This window comes from Bubalus kerabau, chromosome 1, assembly GCF_029407905.1.
Source record: "Bubalus kerabau isolate K-KA32 ecotype Philippines breed swamp buffalo chromosome 1, PCC_UOA_SB_1v2, whole genome shotgun sequence".
In the NCBI taxonomy this organism is placed as follows: domain Eukaryota; kingdom Metazoa; phylum Chordata; class Mammalia; order Artiodactyla; family Bovidae; genus Bubalus; species Bubalus kerabau.
Window position 1 is genome coordinate 224,202,320 of NC_073624.1, and position 23,530 is coordinate 224,225,849.

General features: G+C 39.6%; 1 protein-coding gene across 4 annotated transcripts in view; it reads left to right on the forward strand.

Annotated features, from left to right (window-relative positions):
• The window catches only part of KCTD16 (potassium channel tetramerization domain containing 16), a 311,458-nt gene that overhangs the window by 54,049 nt on the left and 233,879 nt on the right, over positions 1 to 23,530 (forward strand). The window lies entirely within an intron of this gene.

Here is a 23,530-nt window from a genome sequence, read left to right on the forward strand (position 1 = left end):
TCTCATTAAAAAAAAAAGTGATCAGGGAGATTGCAAAGTGTTGTGCTAAGAGACAGATTGTCAGATTATCTGTTGGAGGTCAGTCTCTCTGGGGTTCTGCAAACAGGATCATCTATAAGTTAGTTTTTAGGAACAGAATGTAAATTTACATCCATATGTTCATTATTACCTGTGTTGCATTAGGAAGGACAGCATCAGGGAAGACAAGCAACTGTGATCTCCAAAAAGTTCCCAAGAGACCTTTTACTAGTGATATTCTGTCTACCTGACTTCCTCTGGGGATAGACAAAAAGGAACACCTTCTTAGCAACACTGCAAAAGCAACAAGAAGTCCTAAGAGGTTTAGTGGCCAAACTGGAAAGTTTTTGGTCTAAAGGAAAATCATAGTTTACTAGAATTTTAGGACTTTAATACTACTGCCTGTGAAGAATATGAGCTATCAATGGGATTATATATATTAGGTGAAACAGAAGCTCAGATAGTGTGATCAATCTCGTCCATAAAGAACTTGAGAAAGTGTTTATTGATAACTTAAAATCTCTAAGCTATTAACAATCTTTCTGAGTGAGGAGTAGTGAAAGAATATACAAGGTCAACACTGGCAAAAATTTTGCCTTTTTAAGCAATACGTGCATCATGTGAAATGCTGGGCTTGATGAAGCCCAAGCTGGAATCAAGATGGCCAGGAGAAATATCAATAACCTCAGATATGTAGATGACACCACCCTTTTGGCAGAAAGTGAAAAAGAACTAAAGAGCCTCTTGATGAAAGTGAAAGAGGAGAGTGAAAAAGGTGCCTTAAAACTCAACATTCAGAAAACTAAGATCATGGCATCCGATCCCATCACTTCATGGCAAATAGATGGGGAAACAATGTAAACAGTGAGACTTTATTTTGGGGTCTCCAAAATCACTGTAGATGGTGACTGCAGCCATGAAATTAAAAGATGCTTGCTCCTTGGAAGAAGCAAGCAATATGTAGACCATAATCACTAAGAATTTTTTTATATTATTTCATTCTACTTTATATTTCATATATATATATATATCTGCATTCCTCCCAAATATTTTTTAGCGGGCAGAGGTTACTTATCCCAATGTCCCCCAAAGCACGATATTGAAATACTGAATTCAAGGAATTGTTTTTATTCTAAAACACGCCTGCCACCACCACAGTAGAGTAGCCTCGGTTTCAGATAATTGTAGAAGAAAGTTTTTATAAATGTTCACGAATCATAAAGCTAATCATTTTTAATCTGCAAACTAGGACCAGTTCAACTGGAGGCTTCCATGGTTAGTGAATCACTAAGACAAAATATTTGTTTCAAGTTTGCAAATCCTAAAATTGTTTCAAGCAACCATTTCCCTTTTCTTCATCTCTTCGAGTAATTAACAGAAGTTTAGGCATAGCTTCTTGTTAGACTCTTGGAGGTCAGATTATCATGGTGTAGTATTTGAGACCACCAACTTCACCTAGGATGCCCCAATATCATGTTATCAGCCCCAGAAAGCTGGAAGACCTAGATTGCTAGGAGGTATTTAGATCATCTGTAATCACAGTTTCCCTTGGACTCTGTGTACATCTCTCGTAATTCATTGAGCTATACTCCAGTGTTTCAATTTCACCAACATTTATGCTATTTGAGACTATTTATTTTTTTATGTATCAAACATAGGATATTTGCTGTGTGTCAGAAGACTCAATCTTATTTCCTAGATATAATAAAATATGTTAAATCAAGACACAGTGGCCAATGACACGGGAAGAACAGCTGTATGAATACAGTGTTCTAAGTATTTATACTTGCTAAGTCACTTCAGTCGTGTCCGACTCTGTACTACCCCATAGATGGCAGCCCACCAGGCTCCCCCGTGCCTGGGATTCTCCAGGCACGAATACTGGAGTGGGTTGCCGTTTCCTTCTCCAATGCATGAAAGTGAAAGTGAAGTCACTCAGTCGAGTCTGACCCTCAGCGACCCCATGGACTGCAGCCTACCAGGCTCCTCCATCTGTTGGATTTTCTAGGCAAGAGTACTGGAGCGGGGTGCCATTGCCTTCTCTGTATTTATACTTAGACCTTTATAAAGTACCTACATACTGTAGTTCCTGCCCTCAAAAAAAAAAAACTTATAAATGAATAGATAGGTGTTGCCATGGTTTGATCATAGGTATTTATCATGTTATTCAAGTGTTTGATATATTTTTAAATGACTAACTTGAATAACATGATAAATACCTATGATCAAACTATGACAACATTTAAATGTACCATAAAAGTGCATTTTATGGCAGAAAGTGAAGAAAAACTAAAGAGCCTCTTGATGAAAGTGAAAGAGGAGAGTGAAAAAGTTGGCTTAAAGCTCAACATTCAGAAAACTAAGATCATGGCATCCGGTTCCATCACTTAATGGCAAATAGATGGGGAAACAGTGGAAACAGTGGCTGACTTTATTTTTGGGGGCTCCAAAATCACTGTAGATGGTGACTGCAGCCATGAAATTAAAAGACACTCCTCGGAAGGAAAGTTATGACAAAGCTAGACAGCCTATTAAAAGCAGAGACATTACTTTGCCAACAAAGGTCTGTCTAGTCAATGCTATGGTTTTTCCAGTGGTCATGTATGGATGTGAGAGTTGGACTGTTAAGAAACTGAGCACTGAAGAATTGATGCTTTTGAACTATGGTGTTGGAGAAGACTCTTGAGAGTCCCTTGGGCTGTAAAGAGATCCCACCAGTCCATCCTAAAGCAGCTCAGTCCTGGGTGTTCCTTGGAAGGACTGATGCCAAAGCTGAAACTCCAGTACTTTGGCCACCTCATGCAAAGAGCTGACTCATTGGAAAAGACCCTGATGCTGGGAAAGATTAAAGGCGGGAGGAGAAAGGGATGACAGAGGATGAGATGGCTGGATGGCATCACTGACTCAATGGACATGAGTTTGAGTAAACTCTGGGAGTTGGTGATGGACAGGGAGGCCTGGCGTGCTGCAGTTCATGGGGTCTCAAAGAGTCAGACACAACTGAGCGACTGTACTGAACTGAACTGAAAAGTGCATTTGTGAACAGAGGCTAACAGCCCTTGTGCTCAAGAACCTTTCATTCAGCTGGGAGCTTACAATATCTAGTGTGTTTAAAAGTATAACCAATGTATGCTGTGATTGAAATATTAGATAACACAAGAGATAATGCATAATTGTATACAGTTGCCATACTATTAAAATAGATCTTAAGTGCATTTGCACAAGTTCATAGGGGAAATAAATCACAATTATTAAAAGTCCTTGTGTCCTTCAGTCACTGACATATACTTTTCTTTTAACTGTGCCATGCTGCGTGCAAGATCTTAGTTCCCCAACCAGGCATTGAACCCATGACCCTGAAGTAGAAACATGGACACTTATCCACTATATTGCCAGGGAAGTCCCCTGACACAATTAAGTCTCCTTTAATTCAAAGTGAGGGAAATAAGGAAACTACTCCTGTTTCTTGGATACTTATTATTTCCCAACTTTCTACTACTATACTATACTTTTTTACACTTGGTCTCATTTCCTCTGTACAGCTCTATGAATTCAATGCTATTTTACCCATTTTAGAGATGAAGGAGTAGAAGCAAGATTAGTCATTTACCTACAGAGAGAGATGACTCTAAGAAAGCAGGGAAGCTGGACTCAAATCCAAGGCTGTCTCAAAGTTCCACTCTTTACCACCCCACACTTCTAACTGAAGACTTTTGGTGAGCTGTAGCAGGAGAAGGCAATGGCACCCCACTCCAGTACTCTGGCCTGGAAAATCCCATGGACAGAGGAGCCTGGTAGGCTGTAGTCCATGGGGTCACTAGGAGTTGGACTCGACTGAGCGACTTCACTTACACTTTTCACTTTCATGCATTGGAGAAGGAAATGGCAACCCACTCCAGTATTCTTGCCTGGAGAATCCCAGGGACGGGGGAGCCTAGTGGGCTGCTGTCTATGGGGTTGCACAGAGTCAGACATGACAGAAGCGACTTAGCAGCAGCAGCAGCAGCAGGTTCTATGTATATCTTTTTGAGAACCGTCAATGGGTTAGTAGGCTAGACATGAACACAGATGCTGCCTGATCAATCTCAAATTGAGATGATCTTCTAAACAAATGGTATGTCATTTCCTTTCTTATAGTCATTGCAGAATTTTGATGCTGTTTCTAAATGTAGGGGATTCTGAAACAATTTACAGAACCAATAGCCGGAGGCAAAAATTCACCCATTTGCAGGCTGCTCTATATACCCTAAACCTGGCTGTTGGCATTGTGCTCAGTTAAGTGACTGAAAAATGGGTGTTTTAATGTCTTTGAATTCATCCTTTAAAGATTGCCTTCTTTTACAGAGAGAGAACATATGTTTTCTTAGCATGTATGTTATAACATGCTTTGTACTCAGTGGCTGCTCTTTGATGTTGTCTGAGTAGATGATGGTGATGACTCCCTGAGTTCCTTTCTTTCAGGTCAAGATGATCAGGCTCTTTGCCAACCAAACAGGACAAATAGGTGTCCTACCAAAAGCTAGAGAAAAACCTGCAGTCATTACTTATTTTGAAATAACATTCACTTATAATATCTTACTCTTTGGGCTTTCCTGGTGGCTCAGTGGTAAAGAATCTGCCTGTCAATGCAGGAGACATACATTTGATCCCTGGCTCAGGAAATTCCCCTGGAGAAGGAAATGACAACCCACTCCAGTATTTTTGCGTAGGATATCCCAAGGACAGAGAAACCTGGCGGGCTACAGTCCATGGGGTCACAAAGAGTCGGACATGACTGAGCAACTAAACAAGATCTTATTGTTTGTTTAGGATGCCTTGACCACAGGAATTTAGTGGTTCAACCATTTTCTGTCATGTCAACATGTTCTATACTCTCTTGTCAAGGTGATGAATCTTAAGGTGGAGCAGGAGTTTACAATTCAGTCCCTGGGGACTTTGCACTCCATCTTTCCAGTCCATATGAAGTGATTGGCATCTATTCAGATAAATAGTTCAAAGGCTAAGTAAACTTTGGTACACAAGGGGAAATATCAGCGCCTAGTGGCCAGGGAGTAGATTTGGCTCCATTCCATATACATAGTTCATGTATCAGGAGATAAGAAATCCTGACTACTAAGGTTGGATGGGGGCAACCCCTGTGGCTCCATGTACAATATTCACACAACTGGAATCATAGATATGGTCCAGGATGCACCAGTGATCAGCTGGAGTGTGGTCTTGGATAGCATGCAGGGTTTGACCTGGAAAAATCTCATCTGTGCATTGCCTCTGAGCATTTAGAAGGTAAGTTTTTTTAAAAAATCTCAGAGATATGACATATAGAGAAGGAACATCATTATCTGTAGCCTTATGAGGGAATAGTTTCCCCAGGACAAGTACCTGGATCCATTAAAAGGGGCAAGGAACTCAGTCCTCTTCCAGGGAGGGCAAGGTATAGAAGGCAGATAAGCCCTTCCTATTCCTGAGAGCAAGTAATACAATTGCTTATTGCCCACCTCCCACCCAAAGAAAACAAAGCTGTGAGATCAAAAAAAAAAAAAGTAAGAAAGCTATATATTTTCATGGGCTCAACACAAGTATGTATTTGGTGTGGCATGTTGAAAAAGTGGTTGCCCTATTTTTTTTTTTTTTTTAAGGCTTAGCTTTTGCCTTGACAGTTTCACAATTAAAGCCTTGTCTTTGAGTCTGTATTTACCTTGCTGAAAGAGATCATTATCCTCAGAAAATGTTCTATCTTATTAGTATTATTTCTTAAGTAACTATTAATACCATTTTTATGAACGGATATAATTAACTCAGAGACTGACAACTTTCTTTGAAATTCTCTTTTCTATTTCCTAAGCGTACTCTCATCTCTGACTGTACCTTGTAAACATCTGTCAGGAATTGATGAAGTGACCTCATTTGGGTCCCAATCAGCTCAGCCACAAAGACTGTCACACTTAAGACCTGATATCACTGATGTAGGGTAAAAATGAACAAACTAAAAAAGCATTATAAAGGTTAAACCTCCCAGGCAAATCAACCCCCACCCAAAGATTCTCTTTACGCAAAGCTGGGATTTTAGGAGAGAAATGTTGAAGGAAAATAATTATTAGAATAATAACTTATACGTGTGGTTAAAACACTTGATGTCTTGAAAGCAGGGGGTTTTCTTAGAAGAAGATTAACTTGAAAAATGAATGTGCCAGAGGCTCCCTTTAAGTGTCCTCAAGCCTGCTTTCTCCCTCTCTGCTTCTGAGAAAGGGTCAAATTTGACCCAACATATTACCTTATTCTTTGTACCTCTTTGCAGAAATTCTTTCATCCAGAGGTTTCAAAGTGTTTTACAAAAGTAAATTAACAAGCCTTATCACTTCTCTCCATAGAGATGGTTCATTTTAAGTAACACAGAGACTTACCTAAATGACTTAGTCAAGGTCACCTGAGAAGTCCTTCGTGTAATCTGAAAATGGATATTTAAAGCGTAAAAAAATACCTCCCAGCCTCGCTGCAGATACAGACGAATTGCATCCTTGGCAAGTACCATTGAAGGGATGAATAACCTTCTTCTTTAATCTTTACAGGGAGGCTTCTTCTAGTCGGCCTTTTCTCAGCCTCACAAAGAACCCACATACCTGGAAACGCAGACTTTAGCTCTCTTCTTTCCTAGCTCACTCAAAGTTGAGTGAGGACAGAACATGACAATTTTTTACAATCTTAATGAATTATTTTGATTCAGTAATTGACCATGTTTTCTTTCATGCCCCCAAACTTGTATTAATCCAGACAACAAATATTTATTAGTTATTGTTTTGCCACTCACTGTGCCAGACCCAAGAACACACTACAGTCATGCTCCTCCCTTCATGAGAAAGATAGTAAACAGGAAACAGATACACCGAGTCAGTCCTGTAGATCAGGGAAGACTTCTGTAAGTGAGTGACATGTGACCTGAGGCCTGGAGCATGAGAATGAGTTAGACTTTCAAAGTACAGGAGGAAGAGCACTCCAGGCAGAGGGAACAGCCAAAGTAAAGCCCAGAGCTCAAGTGGGAAAAAATTTGGCATCTGGAAAGATGGCCAAAGCTTAGTGAGCTAGATTGAGATTAGCAGGAAATGTGGTTGTAGAGGAAGGGCAGAGCTTGTGGGTCCTGGGGAGCAGTGTGGATTTTATTCTGAGAACCATGATCAAACCATGAAAGGTTTTAAGCATGGTGTTAACATGATCTGATTCATGTTTTAGAACTAGTGAATTTTGGAGAATATCCTTCCTCAGCAAACATTTTTATCTGTCTTTACATAAGATTCACCAGGCAGGGCAGGTTTTCTCATGTCTTACACCCACTGAAAGAATATGAGTAGGAAATTGTATGTGTTCTTCTTTAATCCTTACCACACCAGTTCCCTAAATACTCAGGAATTCAACGTAAAACATTGTTTTATAAAGCAAAGACCTACCTCCTACTGTGGAGCTGATTCATCCAGTTTTTTCATCCCTGATTAGCTAGTCTTCTTGCCCTTTACACGGAGGAAACTGCAGTGTTCCTTTGATTTATCTGTCATCCTTCCCTGTGACCCCTAACAGCACATGGCACAGACCTCATCACTTTGTGTTGACATTAAGTGGTCCTTTGCCCAGATTTTCTGTTTGTGAGCTTTCTGAGGGCTGTGAACTATCTTACTCACATTTATATCCTCAGTTGTTATCACAGAGGAAGGTCCAGAGTAGGTGCTCAAAAAATGATGAGCAGATGAATAAGCAACCATGGATTGTCACAAATCAGGACACGTTGGAGTATAAAAGGCAATGTGATTGATGATTATGCTGGGGCAACAGTGGACTGGACACCCACTGAACTGGAATGTGTGGTCATCTTGATAATCATTGTAATGAATTATGAGAAAAATTGTAAATTCTCTGATTCTGGAGGTCTTTTAGAAGGTACTATTCATTTGCCCAAGCTGGTTTAGACCAATGGTTCTCAAAGCATGGGAGACATAATAGTGCAGGAAATGCCTATAGGTGGCAAGGGAATCAAGATTAATAATATTGATTCACACTGTCATAATTCCATTTTCAAATCAAATTAATTTCAATTTCATGGGTTTTGTTAAAATTCATGTATGACCTTTAGCATATATATATATATACACTGCTGCTAAGTCACTTCAGTTGTGTCTGACTCTGTGCGACCCCATAGACGGCAGCCCACTAGGCTCCCCCGTCCCTGGGATTCTCCAGGCAAGAACACTGGAGTGGGTTGCCGTTTCCTTCTCCAATGCATGAAAGTGAAAAGTGAAAGTGAAGTCGCTCAGTTGTGTCCGACTCTTAGCGACCCCATGGACTGCAGCCTACCAGGCTCCTCCATCCATGGGATTTTCCAGGCAAGAGTACTGGAGTGGGGTGCCATTGCCTTCCCTGGTAGCTCAGGTGGTAAAGCGTCTGCCTACAATGCAGGAGACCCAGTTCGATCCCTGGGTCGGAAAGATCCCCTGGAGAAGGAAATGGCAACCCACTGCAGTATTCTTGCCTGGAGAATACTATGGACTGAGGAGCCTGGTGGGCTACAGTCCATGGAGTCACAAAGAGTTGGACACGACTGAGCAACTTCACTCACTCACTCACTCATATATATATGTGTGTGTGTGTGTGTGTGTGTGTGTGTGTGTATAATTAAATCTTATATATTTTATACTTCAAAAGATTTGTTAAAAAAGAAGTTTTATATCCCAATCCTACCTGGTGAATGATCATAATTTGCCATGAAGGAAGGCATAGAAATAAATATAACTAACATAATATTAAATTCCAGCCAAATATTTTCTATTCAAAGGGTCTGATCCTGAGATTTGTTCACTTTTCATTAAAAAAACAAAAACAAAAAGGAAGATCAGCAGAGGTTTGAAGGAACCAAAGCTAAGCTAACGCTTAATGGAGAATTTCTCTTTTAAATAATTAGAAATGGTAAAGTTATAAATTCTATTACTATTTGTTATGTAGACATTCTAAAGTAAAATTGAAAGGTCATACATATATACATAAATGAAATCAATTTAAAAATTAATAAATATTAATATAAATATTAATTAATAAACATTAATATATATTAATAAATATGTACATATACTATTTATTTTTATACTCTTCTTCTCATTATAAGAATTGTGCATGCTTATTGTTGGAATATGATCCTGTAAAATACTTATAGCATAAAGCTGAAAATTAAAAACAGATGATCGCCATTTAAGAACAAATGCATTTAATACATGAGTTTTTTTTCTTTTATAAATATGGTGATTTTGACTCTCAAAATGTTCATACATGTGTAACTCTAAATTTACATAAGACAAAAGGGTTATGGTTTCATTTATTAAAAACAATTAACAATAGAATGACTTTAAATATGACACCTTTCCTTTTAATTTTGCTCAGGAATTCTCTAGCAGTCCAGGAGTTAGGCACTTTCACTGCTGTGAACCTGGGTTCAATTGCTGTGGCCCGAGAACCAAGATCCCACAAGCCATGCTGCTACTGCTGCTAAGTCGCTTCAGTCATGTCCGACTCTGTGCAACCCCATAGACGGCAGCCCACCAGGCTCCCCCATCCCTGGGATTCTCCAGACAAGAACCCTGGAGTGGGTTGCCATTTCGTTCTCCATGAGGCATGGCCAAAAAAAGAGTTTAATTTGCTCAAAATTTATATACATTTAATATTGAGGACCATACTTATGAAGTAACTTAAGACACATTTTTACTAAATACAATTTCATAGTATTTTGGTCAGTTACAATGAGATGAATGAAGTTTCCTTTTGGAAATCGTGTATTTAAAACCCCACTTTTCTTACTTGCCAGAGATGTACAATTTCTGGCTCTTTACAGACTTACCTTCCTACTGTGGAGGAATAAAAGCATAGCAGATTGAATTGTGCTCTAATTTTCAGTGAGAGGATACAGCTTTAAATCTATTGCCATAGCAAACCAAGAGGTGTAGGGAGATAATAATCTACTTGTAAGAATGATATAGGTGTGGGAAATGTCTATTTATATTTTTTTCCAAAGCAGAATATCAGCACTGTGCAATGTTATTACCTTAATCGCAGGCAGGCTACATGGTTTAAAAAAACAGCAACAACAGCAAGTAGAACAATAACCATCCACACCAATGTGATAACCTGCTGTTCCACTGATAACAGCTACTGTTCCCCTCCCTCCCTAAAGAGTTCTCTATTCAGACAGAGAATGGCTCTGCCACCATTTGATTTCAATGTTATGGTGTGAAATTGGGATTACATGATCTTGTTATAGCACTTGGTCAGGAAATAATGCAATTAAGAAGATAACCCTTGGTATTGGAACAACTCCTGTCCATTCCCACCAGCTCCACTCAACTTTAGTATAAATACTAATACATTTTAAGGACTATAGTCTCCATGAAGACTAGGAATCCATGAAGTTGTCTTCCTGTGCTGAAAACACTTGTTGGTTCCTAGAAGGCTCTTGTTGGTTCCTAGAAGGCTCTTCAACAGTGTTGAATGAGCTATCATCATAATAGCTACTGCTGCTGCTGCTGCTGCTAAATCGCTTCAGTCGTGTCCGACTCGGTGCGACCGCACAGACGGCAGCCCACTAGGCTCCCCTGTCCCTGGGATTCTCCAGGCAAGAACACTGGAGTGGGTTGCCATTTCCTTCTCCAATGCATAAAAGTGAAGAGTGAAAGTGAAGTTGCTCAGTCACGTCCGACTCTTTGTGACTCCATGGACTGAAGCTTCCCTGTCTTTCAGTATCTCCCAGAGTTTGCTCAAACTCTTGTCCATTGAGGCAGTGATGCTAGCCAACTATTTCATCCTCTGTTGCCTCCTTCTCTTCCTTCCCTCATTCTTTCCCAACATCAGGTTCTTTTCCATCAGGTAGCCAAGATGTATCAGGTGCTGCGATTTATTGTAATGATTCCAATTCTCACAAAGACTCTAAATTGTAGTTGTTATTATCTGTATCGTCACACTGAAGAAACAAGTTCAGGAGTGTTAAGTTCATACAGGGATGGGAGTAGAAATTAAAGTTATCATAGATTTGTCTGATGCCAATATTTCAAGTGCTTCTCTGACAGAATGGAGAAGAGCTATATGGCCTCAAGAAGGGCTTCATATATGAAAAAGAAAACTCCAGTGGTACAGATTCAGATTTTTTTGTATGGCCTGATAATAGTGACATAAAAAATCCATATATTAATATGTTTCTGAGACTGTGAAACAGATTTTTTTTAATGAGTTGTCTCTAAAGGGTTGGGAGGAACTTTGGCGACTGACAGACATTATTAACACATTTAGGCTCTATTTAGAAAACAACTATATATGTATATGCGTCCATTGTCTTAATCTTCTTTTTCCCACTGTCTAATGACGCTTCAGGCTTCTCTGGTGGCTCAGCTGGTAAAGAATCTGCCTGCCAATGCAGGAGACTTTGGTTCAGTCCCTAGGTCAGGAAGATCCCGTGGACAAGGAAATGGCAACTCATTCCAATATTATTGCCTGGAAATTTTCATGGACAGAAGAGCCTGGTGGGTTACAGTTCATGGGGTCACAAAAGAGTTGGACATGACTTAGCAACTAAACAACAATGGCAATCTCTCTTCAGCAGTCTCGCAGACTGGGCGAGGTGGCAGAGGGGACACGGGCTCGGAGGGACACCCTGACTGGATGCCTTTTTCCTATCTTTTGCTTTTCTTTGGTGGCTGGGCTGCCTTTTGAGGCAAATGGGCAGCCATAGCCAAAGAATATCTGCTGAAGGGGACAGAGGGTGGCACCAAAACAGGCCTGCAGGAGATGAGGACATCAAAAAGATTTGTTCACCAGAGTTTGCAGTTTCCTGCAGCTTTATAAATAATTCACTTGGGTAATGTTTTATCAAAAACTGTACAATCGCCTCAAAACCCTGAGACTCTAATGGGCTTAAAAAAATCTTAATAAAAGAACATCAAGGCTTTGACCTGACACCCTTCCCCATCTCAGTATTTTTTTTTTTTTTCCTCTTGGGGAAAAAAATCTGTAACACAAAAATGAATTTATTATAATTGCCCACCTAGTGTGTAAAATTTCAGCCTCAGTGTCATGCGTAACAGGCATTGTGCACAAAGCTCAGGCCCAGCTGAGCACTCAAGATTTCTAGTTGCCGTTTCTTTTAATAGCCAGCAGTTGGATCCTCTGCTCATCTTTGGGAAGAAGTCATTGATTCAACTCTTTATTTAACCTCTTTGCTGACTTATATTCCCTGTCCTACAACAAAGATATTTTAGTCCATCTGCTCCTTATTAAGTATGAATTTCCCCCATAGCATTTTCACCCACTGATCTATGTTTCTTGGCATACATACTTTGTGTGTACTCATTGTAAAATCTGTTTTTCTGGTCACAAGGTGAGCCACACAATAAAATAAGGATGATTCATGAAACTCCTCATCACTCCCAAGGAGAGATTCTAAGCATTTGCCAAAGATGGTGTGTTCTCAAAGAAGGAGAAGGTTGACTTAGTGGTAAAAGGCGTGAGCTCTGGTCAGATGGCCTGGTGTGAATTTAAGCTGCAGCACAAATGGGCTGTGTGACACTGAATACCTTCTTCAGGCCTTCTGTATCCCAGCTTCCTTGCTTATTAGTTGTAGGTAATTGTTCCTGCCTAAGAAGGCAGGTGGTGGTTTTAGTCACTAAGTCATATCTGATTCTTGCAACCTGAGGAGTATAGTCCTCCAGGCTCCTCTGTCCATGGGATTTCCCAGGCAAGAATACTGGAGTGGGTTGCCATTTCCTTCTCCAGGGAATCTTCCTGACAGGAATTGAACCCAGGACTCCTGCACTTCCGGCAGATTCTTTACCGACTGAGCTAAGACGGCAGAGAGGTAAGAAACTGTGGATTGTTTGTTGCAATAGAATTCTGTGGATTGGCAAATTTATAAACACATTTTATAATTTCTAGAAGTACATTCTTCTTCATATTAAGTTTTCCAATATTTCACAAGTCATGTTTAATAATATACCCAAGGTCCTTCTGTAAAGGGAAGATAAAGGAGGATAAATCATGTTCAATAGTTAATATTTCAGGATTTTATCTTAAAATGATCTAGATACTCGGTGAATATCAATTATTTTATTTATCTCAATATAACTTTAAGTTTTTAAATTATCAAAAAGACTTTGGAAACTACTTAGACACACCATAAAGCATAATCATTATTGAAAAGTTTATAAACTTTTATTTATATCTGTTTAGTTCATTTGTTCTTAACAGATATGTTTAGATTAGTCATAAAAATCTCACAAGACATTAAACAGCTAATTATCATCTTAAGTTATCTTTCTTGATGACAAATTCTCTATCAGAAGTAGCATGAGATTTTTTTTACTTTCAGTAAACTTAGGTATAATAAAAGCATTATATTTAATGCTGGTAACTGTAAAGATAAGCCTGTTTTAATTAAAACAATAAATAGCCTTTTATTTACCAAAGATTATCCTAGATCATATGAACTTGGAAAAAACTTCTATATTTCTGTGGGTAAACTTGATTTATACAATGCTTGTTTGTCTTTAAGCCAATTAAATAGAACTCTTTGCAAACTAATTTTGGTAATAGCATGTGAAGGTAGTAAAACATCAAACGTCTATAACATATATACTTACATATACATAAACAGATATATAGACACAAAAAAAGATATATAGACACAAACAGAGGTTATTATCACTTTCATTTTAAGATTTTAGCCATGAGATGAGTATGATAGTGCAAAGTTCACTAGTTTTTACTAGAACAGTTGAACAAGAATTTTAAGATGTTTTATGGGCCTAGTTTTCAAAATAGCCTTTCCTTTTTTTTACCCTTGATAAAAATAACCTTGGTTCCTAGAGAAGACCAGGTAGAACACTTACATCTCAAAAGACCAAGAAAGAATGTAAATTTCACCAAGAATGATTTTGTTTCATAATTCTAGATTTTTACAATTTCTACAAGCCTTCAGACATCCTGTAATGTGAAGTCAAGTGGGCCTTAGAAAGCATCACTACGAACAAAGCTAGTGGAGGTGATGGAATTCCAGTTGAGCTATTCCAAATCCTGAAAGATGATGCTGTGAAAGTGCTGCACTCCATATGCCAGCACATTTGGAAAACTCAGCAGTGGCCACAGGACTGGAAAAGGTCAGTTTTCATTCCAATCCCAAAGAAAGGCAATGCCAAAGAATGCTCAAACTATCGCACAATTGCACTCATCTCACATGCTAGTAAAGTAATGCTCAAAATTCTCCAAGCCAGGCTTCAGCAATACGTGAACCGTGAACTTCCTGATGTTCAAGCTGGTTTTAGAAAAGGCAGAGGAACCAGAGATCAAATTGCCAACATCCGCTGGATCATGGAAAAAGCAAGAGAGTACCAGAAAAACATCTATTTCTGCTTTATTGACTATGCCAAAGCCTTTGACTGTGTGGATCACAATAAACTGTGGGAAATTCTGAAAGAGATGGGAATAGCAGACCACCTGATCTGCCTCTTGAGAAACCTGTATGCAGGTCAGGAAGCAACAGTTAGAACTGGATGTGGAACAACAGACTGGTTCCAAATAGGAATAGGAGTTCATCAAGGCTGTATATTATCACCCTGTTTATTTAACTTATATGCAGAGTACATCATGAAAAACGCTGGACTGGAAGAAACACAAGCTGAAATCAAGATTGCCGGGAGAAATATCAATCACCTCAGATATGCAGATGACACCACCCTTATGGCAGAAAGTGAAGAGGAACTAAAAAGCCTCTTGATGAAAGTGAAAGTGGAGAGTGAAAAAGTTGGCTTAAAGTTCAACATTCAGAAAACGAAGATCATGGCATCTGGTCCCACCACTTCATGGGAAATAGATGGGAAAACAGTGGAAACAGTGTCAGACTTTATTTTTCTGGGCTCCAAAATCACTACAGATGGTGACTGCAGCCATGAAATTAAAAGACGCTTACTCCTTGGAAGGAAAGTTATGATCAACCTCAATAGCATATTCACAAGCAGAGACATTACTTTGCCAACAAAGGTCCATCTAGTCAAGGCTATGGCTTTTCCTGTGGTCATGTATGGATGTGAGAGTTGGACTGTGAAGAAGGCTGAGCACCGAAGAATTGATGCTTTTGAACTGTGGTGTTGGAGAAGACTCTTGAGAGTCCCTTGGACTGCAAGGAGATCCAACCAGTCCATTCTGAAGGAGATCAGCTCTGGGATTTCTTTGGAGGGAATGATGCTAAAGCTGAAACTCAAGTACTTTGGCCACCTCATGCGAAGAGTTGACTCATTGGAAAAGACTCTGATGCTGGGAGGGATTGGGGGCAGGAGGAGAAGGGGACGACAGAGGATGAGATGGCTGGATGGCATCACTGACTCGATGGACGTGAGTCTGAGTGAACTCCGGGATCTGGTGTTGGACAGGGAGGCCTGGTGTGCTGCGATTCATGGGGTCGCAAAGAGTCGGACACGACTGAGCGACTGATCTGATCTGATCTTTGAGATGAATGGGAGGTGTGAATGCATACCTGCTAAAGTCACGTCAGTCCTGTCCAGCTCTTTGTCCCCCCATGGACTATAGTCCACCAGGCTCCTCTGTCCATGGGATTCTCCAGGCAAGAATACTGCAATGGGTTGCCATGCCCTTCTCCAGGGGATCTTTCTAACCCAGGGTTGAACCCATGTCTCTTACATCTCCTGCAGTGGCAGGTGGGTTCTTTGCTGGTAGCACAAAATTATAGGTGGGTCTTGGATTGTTTCTAGAGCCACAGTTCTTGTGTTGTAAAAACTCAATTTGTAGGAAAAGTTCAGTTGCTTTAAATTTTTTAAAGAACAGGGTTACAGCCTGAATGCTGTGGACACTGACCCACCCATCCCACTACATGGTCCTCAATTTGGTTTTTAGTATCAGAAAGAAGAGCTTTAAAAGATGGACATCAAGAAATACCTAGAGTCTAGATTTAGAGTTCTTTGTCTTTAGAATGTTTTAGTAAATGCTTTCTGAATGTCTTCCAACCATTTTTTATTTCTCTGGATACAGAGTTTCATTTTAGGAGCATCAGTTCAGTTCAGTTCAGTCACTCAGTCATGTCCAACTCTTTGCGACCCCATGAATTGCAGCACACCAGGCCTCCCTGTCCAACACCAGATCCCGGAGTTCACCCAAACTCATGTCCATCGAGTCAGTGATGCCATCCAGCCATCTCCTCCTCTGTCGTCCCCTTCTCCTCCTGCCCCCAATCCCTCCTAGCATCAGAGTCTTTTCCAATGAGTCAACTCTTTGCATGGGGCAGCCAAAGTATTGGAGTTTCAGCTTTAGCATCATTCCTTCCAATGAACACCCAGGACTGATCTCCTTTAGAATGGACTGGTTGGATCTCCTTGCAGTCCAAGGGACTCTCAAGAGTCTTCTCCAACACCACAGTTCAAAAGCATCAATTCTTCGGTGCTCAGCCTTCTTCACAGTCCAACTCTCACATCCATACATGACCACTGGAAAAGCCATAACCTTGACTAGATGGACCTTTGTTGGCAAAGTAATGTCTCTGCTTTTGAGTATGCTATCTAGGTTGGTTATAACTTTCCTTCCAAGGAGTAAACATCTTTTAATTTCATGGCTGCAGTCACCATCTGTAGTGATTTTGGAGCCCAGAAAAATAAAGTCTGACACTGTTTCCACTGTTTCCCCATCTATTTCCCATGAAGTGGTGGGACCAGATGCCATGACCTTCGTTTTCTGAATGTTGAACTTTAAGCCAACTTTTTCACTCTCCTCTTTCACCTTCATCAAGAGGCTTTTTAGTTCCTCTTCACTTTCTGCCATAAGGGTGGTGTCATCTGCATATCTGAGGTGATTGATATTTCTCCCGGCAATCTTGATTTCAGCTTGTGTTTCTTCCAGTCCAGCGTTTCTCATGATGTACTCTGCATATAAGTTAAATAAGCAGGGTGACAATATACAGCCTTGATGTACTCCTTTTCCTATTTGGAACCAGTCTGTTGTTCCATGTCCAGTTCTAACTCTTGCTTCCTGACCTGCATACAGGTTTCTCAAGAGACAGGTCAGGTGGTCTGCTGTTTCCATCTCTTTCAGAATTTTCCACAGTTTAATGTGATCCACACAAAGGCTTTGGCATAGTCAATAAAGCAGAAATAGATGTTTCTGGAACTCTCTTGCTTTTTCAATGATCCAGCGAATGTTGGCAATTTGATCTCTGGTTCCTCTGCCTTTTCTAAAACCAGCTTGAACATCTGGAAGTTCACAGTTCACGTATTGCTGAAGCCTGGCTTGGAGAATTTTGAGCATTACTTTACTAGCGTGTGAGATGAGTGCAATTGTGTGATAGTTTGAGCATTCTTTGGCATTGCCTTTCTTTGGGATTGGAATGAAAACTGACCTTTTCCAGTCCTGTGGCCACTGCTGAGTTTTCCAAATTTGCTGACATATTGAGTGCAGCAATTTCACAGCATCATCTTTTAAGATTTGAAATAACTCAACTGGAATTCCATCACCTCCACTAGCTTTGTTCTTAGTGATACTTCCTAAGGCCCACTTGACTTCACATTCCAGGATGCCTGGCTCTAGATGAGTGATCACACCACTGTGATTATCTGGGTCATGAAGATCTTTTTTTGTACAGTTCTTCTGTGTATTCTTGCCACCTCTTCTTAATATCTTCTGCTTCTGTTAGGTCCATACCATTTCTGTCCTTTATTGAGCCCATCTTTGCATGAAATGTTCCCTTGGTATGTCTAATTTTCTTGAAGAGATCTCTAGTCTTTCCCATTCTATTGTTTTCCTCTATTTCTTTGCATTGATCACTAAGGAAGGCTTTCTTATCTCTCCTTGCTATTCTTTGGAACTCTTCATTCAAATGCTTATATCTTTCCTTTTCTCCTTTGCTTTTCACTTCTCTTCTTTTCTCAGCTATTTGTAAGGCCTCCTCAGACAGCTGTTTTGCTCTTTTTCATTTCTTTTTCTTGGGGATGGTGTTGATCCCTGTCTCCTCTACAATGTCACGAACTTCTGTCCATAGTTCATCAAGCACTAGTCCCTTAAGTATATTTCTCACTTCCACTGTATAATCATGATAGTGGATAGATTCAACCAAGACTTAAAATGCCACGCTAAGACATGGTAACCCAGAGTTATTTGACGAGGCAGTGGAAATGGGATGTATAATACTTTTTATACTTCTGAACGTGAGTTTGTGACCTCTTCAGTATTTCTCCAGAATCCACGAAAACTTGAAATGTCTATTCAGAATCATGATTACTCTTATGAAATATTGTATGAGCATGGTGGACAGCAGAAATAGTCACTCTACGTGTTGTCAATACTTGCCTGAATTCAGTCTTTGGAATTCAGCGGAGAGGAGAGGGTTGGTTGATGCACTGATGAGGGACAGCATGAAACATCTTTTCCCCCTATTTCCTCTTTCTGATAATCTTCCTTTCTTTTAACTAACCCCAACCTCAGCCCTTGTGTACTCACTTCTCAGCTTGGATTTCTATACCTTTGAAGGTATCAATTCAACCTTCAAAGTCTCACGAATCAGAAGGTTTCTTTTTTCCTTTCAGGCTCTCTGTTTTACAAGGAACTTTTAACAAAGTCCAACAAAGCCACAGTGCTTCTGAAAGCCAGCTCTGTTTAAATTGTACCCAGGTAATTATAATTTCTTTAACTGTGGCCATTCCTCTGGTAATATGTATTCACACTAAAAAAAGATATTTTGAAATTCTTTAACAGCATATTAAAATGCAAATCGGTCTTCCTATTAAAGATTTCTGGAAGTTCTCTGACAACACATTTAAATGCAAATTGCCAAAGTGTAGATGCTAAAATTAAAATTGGGAAACATAATACACCTCCATGGAGGGGCTGGTGCTCTTAACAGCAGAGAGGAAAGCAGTGCTCTGGGCTCCCTGTATTGGAATTACACAGTTGGTCAGCGACCAGGTCTGGACACCTGTGGAGAATAACAATCCTACCACCCACTTGCCCTTCCTCCATCTGTGTGTAATTCTGCAAAATGGATCTGAGCAGAGTGGACTCATTGCAGTCTGACAGCCGGATGCTCCGCCTTCCCTTTTCACGTATCTTGTTGCCTAGACAGACAGGGGAGGACCAAGCTTCTGACCCACTGGTATTTTGTACTCTGTGACTCTGCCTTGCCCTATTTACAGACCTTCTGAAATTTCTCCCCTTTCTCTGGTTATCTCCAGAGCTAGGTGGTTATAGGAGGCAGATTCCCATGGCAACGATACAAGCCAATGCTTTCCCAGTTCTGCTTTTGTGATACCGCAGGGTCCTTCCAATTATCCCAAAGGGTGTCACAGGATTCTTAAATAAAATTAGTTTTAATTTACCCTAAATTTAAAAATAAATAGGTGTCATTCTGTGCTTTGGGGCCATTGGGTTGTGAAAGATGTAGGCTTCTGGTAAGGTGTGTTGTGGGAGTGAACTTAAATAATGATCTGCTCAAAAGACTTGAAAATGTAATGTTGGATATCCTTTCAGGACTGTGGTTGAACGGTATAGAATGGACTCCTAATTCCTAAAATGCAGCTCTGAGATTAATATTCTAAGATAGCCTGGGTTGTGAGCAAAGCCTTTTTTGCAAGGATGAGCATTCTATTCTCTGACATTGGTTCTCCAGGTGATGTGTTTTTAGGATTTTTTTAAGTCAAAATCTGGGAAAGTTTCCAGATGAAATATCTGTCTTTGGTTGGTATATATAGTTCGTTGCATTCTTTGTTTAAAAGTAATTTTTAATTACATAAAAAAATACATGAACACATTTTTTCTTAAAGACTCTTTTTTTATACCCAGTACCAGCCTCTTTTCCTGAGAGTTAACTTTGTTACAAATTTGATGTGTAGTCTTCAGAAAATTCTAATATGTATCTATAGATGATGTGTGGAACTATTGTATGTATCTTTAAAAAAGGAAATGACATTATTCTACAATATGATTTCTGTCTCAATATTTCATAGGGGATTATAAGTTTTGATGTGTATATTTTTAATTCGTTTATTTGCTTTTAGAATTATATCATATCATTATGCTTGCTCATGCATGCTCAGTCTGTAAGTCATGTCTGACTGCAACCCCTGTCTGTAGCCCATCAGGCTATATGGAATTAATCTCTTAATGATAGACATTTAGATTACTAATAATTTATTACTATTATAAATAATGCTGCAGGAAATTTTTTTGCATGTGGTTTATTTAGGATGGATACTTAGAAGTGAAATTACTATGATTCTTATTTTTCAAGGATTTTGTGCCTTTCTCTTAGCCCCTTTGTATCTGGCAGACACCTGGAAATGTTCCTTATTAATTAATAGGTTCTTGTTTCCAGGAAGGAGAGCTTTAGTTTCCTATTGCTACTCTATTCTGTAATCTGTGTAATTATAAAAAAAATATTGCAAGAAATCACATCATTATGACAGTCACATCCTGGTTAATCCACAGTGCAAATGACAGAGTTGTGAAGCAGAGCTCTGAGTGATGAAGTTAATATCATTTATTCAGTGTTGTTATATATCCTTGGATTCTGTATTCTTCCCTGAGGGTGAAAAACTCACTATATATTTTCCCCCTAAATGTTTTATTTCTCTTTGGAAAGTTTGCTGCAGGGAAGAAATAATAACTTGCAATAATAAATAATTGTGTTATTTGATGGGCTTCAAAGTCTGAAAGTATTGAATTATCTTGTGAATTCGGGCAGAATAGATGGCTCAAAGTTGATGATGATAATTGCTATAAGGCTCCTTTCAGCTAGGGGCTTCCCTGGTGGCTCAGAGGGTAAAGAGTCTGCCTGCAATGCAGGAGACCTGGGTTCGATCCCTGGGTCAGGAAGATCCCCTGAAGAAGGAAATGAATGGCACCCCACTCCAGTACTCTTGCCTGGAAAATCCCATGAACAGAGAAGCCTGGTATACTACAGTCCATGGGATCGCAAAGAGTCAGACATGACTGAGCGACTTCACTTTCACTTTCAGCTAAATGGAATCCTCACTAAAAAAAAAAAAAAAATCCTCATAGACTGCAGAATGACTTCCCTTTGTAGAGTACACACTAAGCTTAGAGAGTAGAAGGGCATTTGCATTGTATAATTTCAATCACAGACGGTTAAACTTGGAAAAGACTTAGACCAATACCCTCCTATTCCATCTAAGACACTTTCATCTCAAAGAGATGATATAAGTGTCTGAGATCACTTAGAAAGATAAAGTAGGGCTAACATTATAAACCAGATTTTTTTTTTATTTATTTATTTTTGGACCAGGCATTAGTATTTTATTTTATTTTTTTTTTAATTTTATTTTATTTAACTTTACAATATTGTATTGGTTTTGCCATATATCAAAATGAATCTGCCACAGGTATACGTGTGTTCCCCATCCTGAACCCTCCTCCCTCCTCCCTCCTCATACCATCCCTCTGGGTTGTCCCAGTGCACCAGCCCCAAGCATCCAGTATCGTGCATCGAACCTGGACTGGTGACTCGTTTCATATATGATGTTATACATATTTCAATGCCATTCTCCCAAATCATCCCACCCTCTCCCTCTCCCACAGAGTCCAAAAGACTGTTCTATACATCAGTGTCTCTTTTGCTGTCTCGTATACAGGATTAATGTTACCATCTTTCTAAATTCCATATATACGCATTAGTATACTGTATTGGTGTTTTTCTTTCTGGCTTTCTTCACTCTCTATAATAGGCTGCAGTTTCATCCACCTCATTAGAACTGATTCAAATGTATTCTTTTTAATGGCTGAGTAATACTCCATTGTGTATATGTACCACAGCTTTCTTATCCATTCATCTGCTGATGGACATCTAGGTTGCTTCCATGACTTGGCTATTATAAACATTGCGATGAACATTGGGGTACATGTGTCTCTTTCAATTCTGTAAACCAGATTTTTAAAAATATTACTTTTCAAAGTTTACATACAGTAAAATTCACTCTCCCCCATGTTTTGGTATATTTTCCTGTGAATTTTGACAAATACACCAACATAATGAGGATATAGAATTGTTTTATCACTCCAGAAAATTACGTGCTGCCCTCTTTGTAGTCAAATCCTACTTCCACCACTAACCTCTAGCAACATCTGACTTCTGAAATGGTTGTGCTATTTCCAGAATATCATATAAATGAAAGTATATAGTATTTCATCTTTTAAGCCTGGCTACTTTCATTTACTTAATATGTTTACGATTTCATTATGTTGTTGACTGTATTAGAAGTCCATAGCTTTTCATTTCCGAATATCATTGTATGACTACACCCCTGTTTATGTATTCATCTACTTCCTGAAGAATTAGGTTGTTTCTAACTTTTGGTAATTAAAAATATGATGCTATAAATATTTGTGTACAAATTTTTGTGTGAACATAAGATGATGTTTCTCTAGGGTAGATAACTAAATGTGGAAGATTAAACAAGCAAAAGTAGGAATTTCTGGGCATATCTATCTATCTATATATATAAAACATTATAAGTAAGGGCTTCCCTGGTGGCTCAGCAGTAAAGAATCCACCTGCAATGCAGGAGACTTGGCAGGAGCCACGCGCTGGATCCCTGGGTTGGAAAGATCCCCTGGAAAAGGAAATGGCAACCCACTCCAGTGTTCTTGCCTGGGAAATCCTATGGACAGAGGAGCCAGGTAGGCTGCAGTCCATTGGGTTGCAAAAGAGTCAGACTCAGCGACTAAACAACAGTGGTATCTCATTGTGTTCTTAATTTGTATTTACCTAATGATGAAAGTGAAAGAGGAGAGTGAAAAAGTTGGCTTCAAGCTCAACATTCAGAAAACGAAGATCATGGCATCCTGTCCCATCACTTCATGGCAGATAGATGGGGAAACAGTGGAAACAGTGGCTGACTTTATTTTTTTGGGCTTCAAAATCACTGCAGATGGTGATTGCAGCCATGAAATTAAAAGACACTTACTCCTTGGAAGGAAAGTTATGACCAACCTAGACAGCATATTAAAAAGCAGAGACATTACTTGCCAACAAAGGTCCATCTAGTCAAGGCTATGGTTTTTCCAGTGGTCATGTATGGATGTGAGAGTTGGACTATAAAGAAAGCTGAGTGCAGAAGAATTGATGCTTTTGAACTGTGGTGTTGGAGAAGACTCTTGAGAGTCCCTTGGACTGCAAGGAGATCCAACCAGTCCATCCTAAAGGAGATCAGTCCTGAATATTCATTGGAAGGACTGATGTTGAAGCTGCAACTCCAATACTTTGGCCACCTGATGCAAAGAGCTGACTCATTTGAAAAGACCCTGATGCTGGGAAAGATGGAGGGCAGGAAGAGAAGGGGATGACAGAGGATGAGATGGTTGGATGGCATCATCAACTCGATGGACATGGGTTTCGGTGGACTCCGGGAGTTGGTGATGGACAGGGAGGCCTGGTGTGCTGCGATTCATGGGGTACCAAAGAGCTGGACATGACTGAGCGACTAAACTGAAG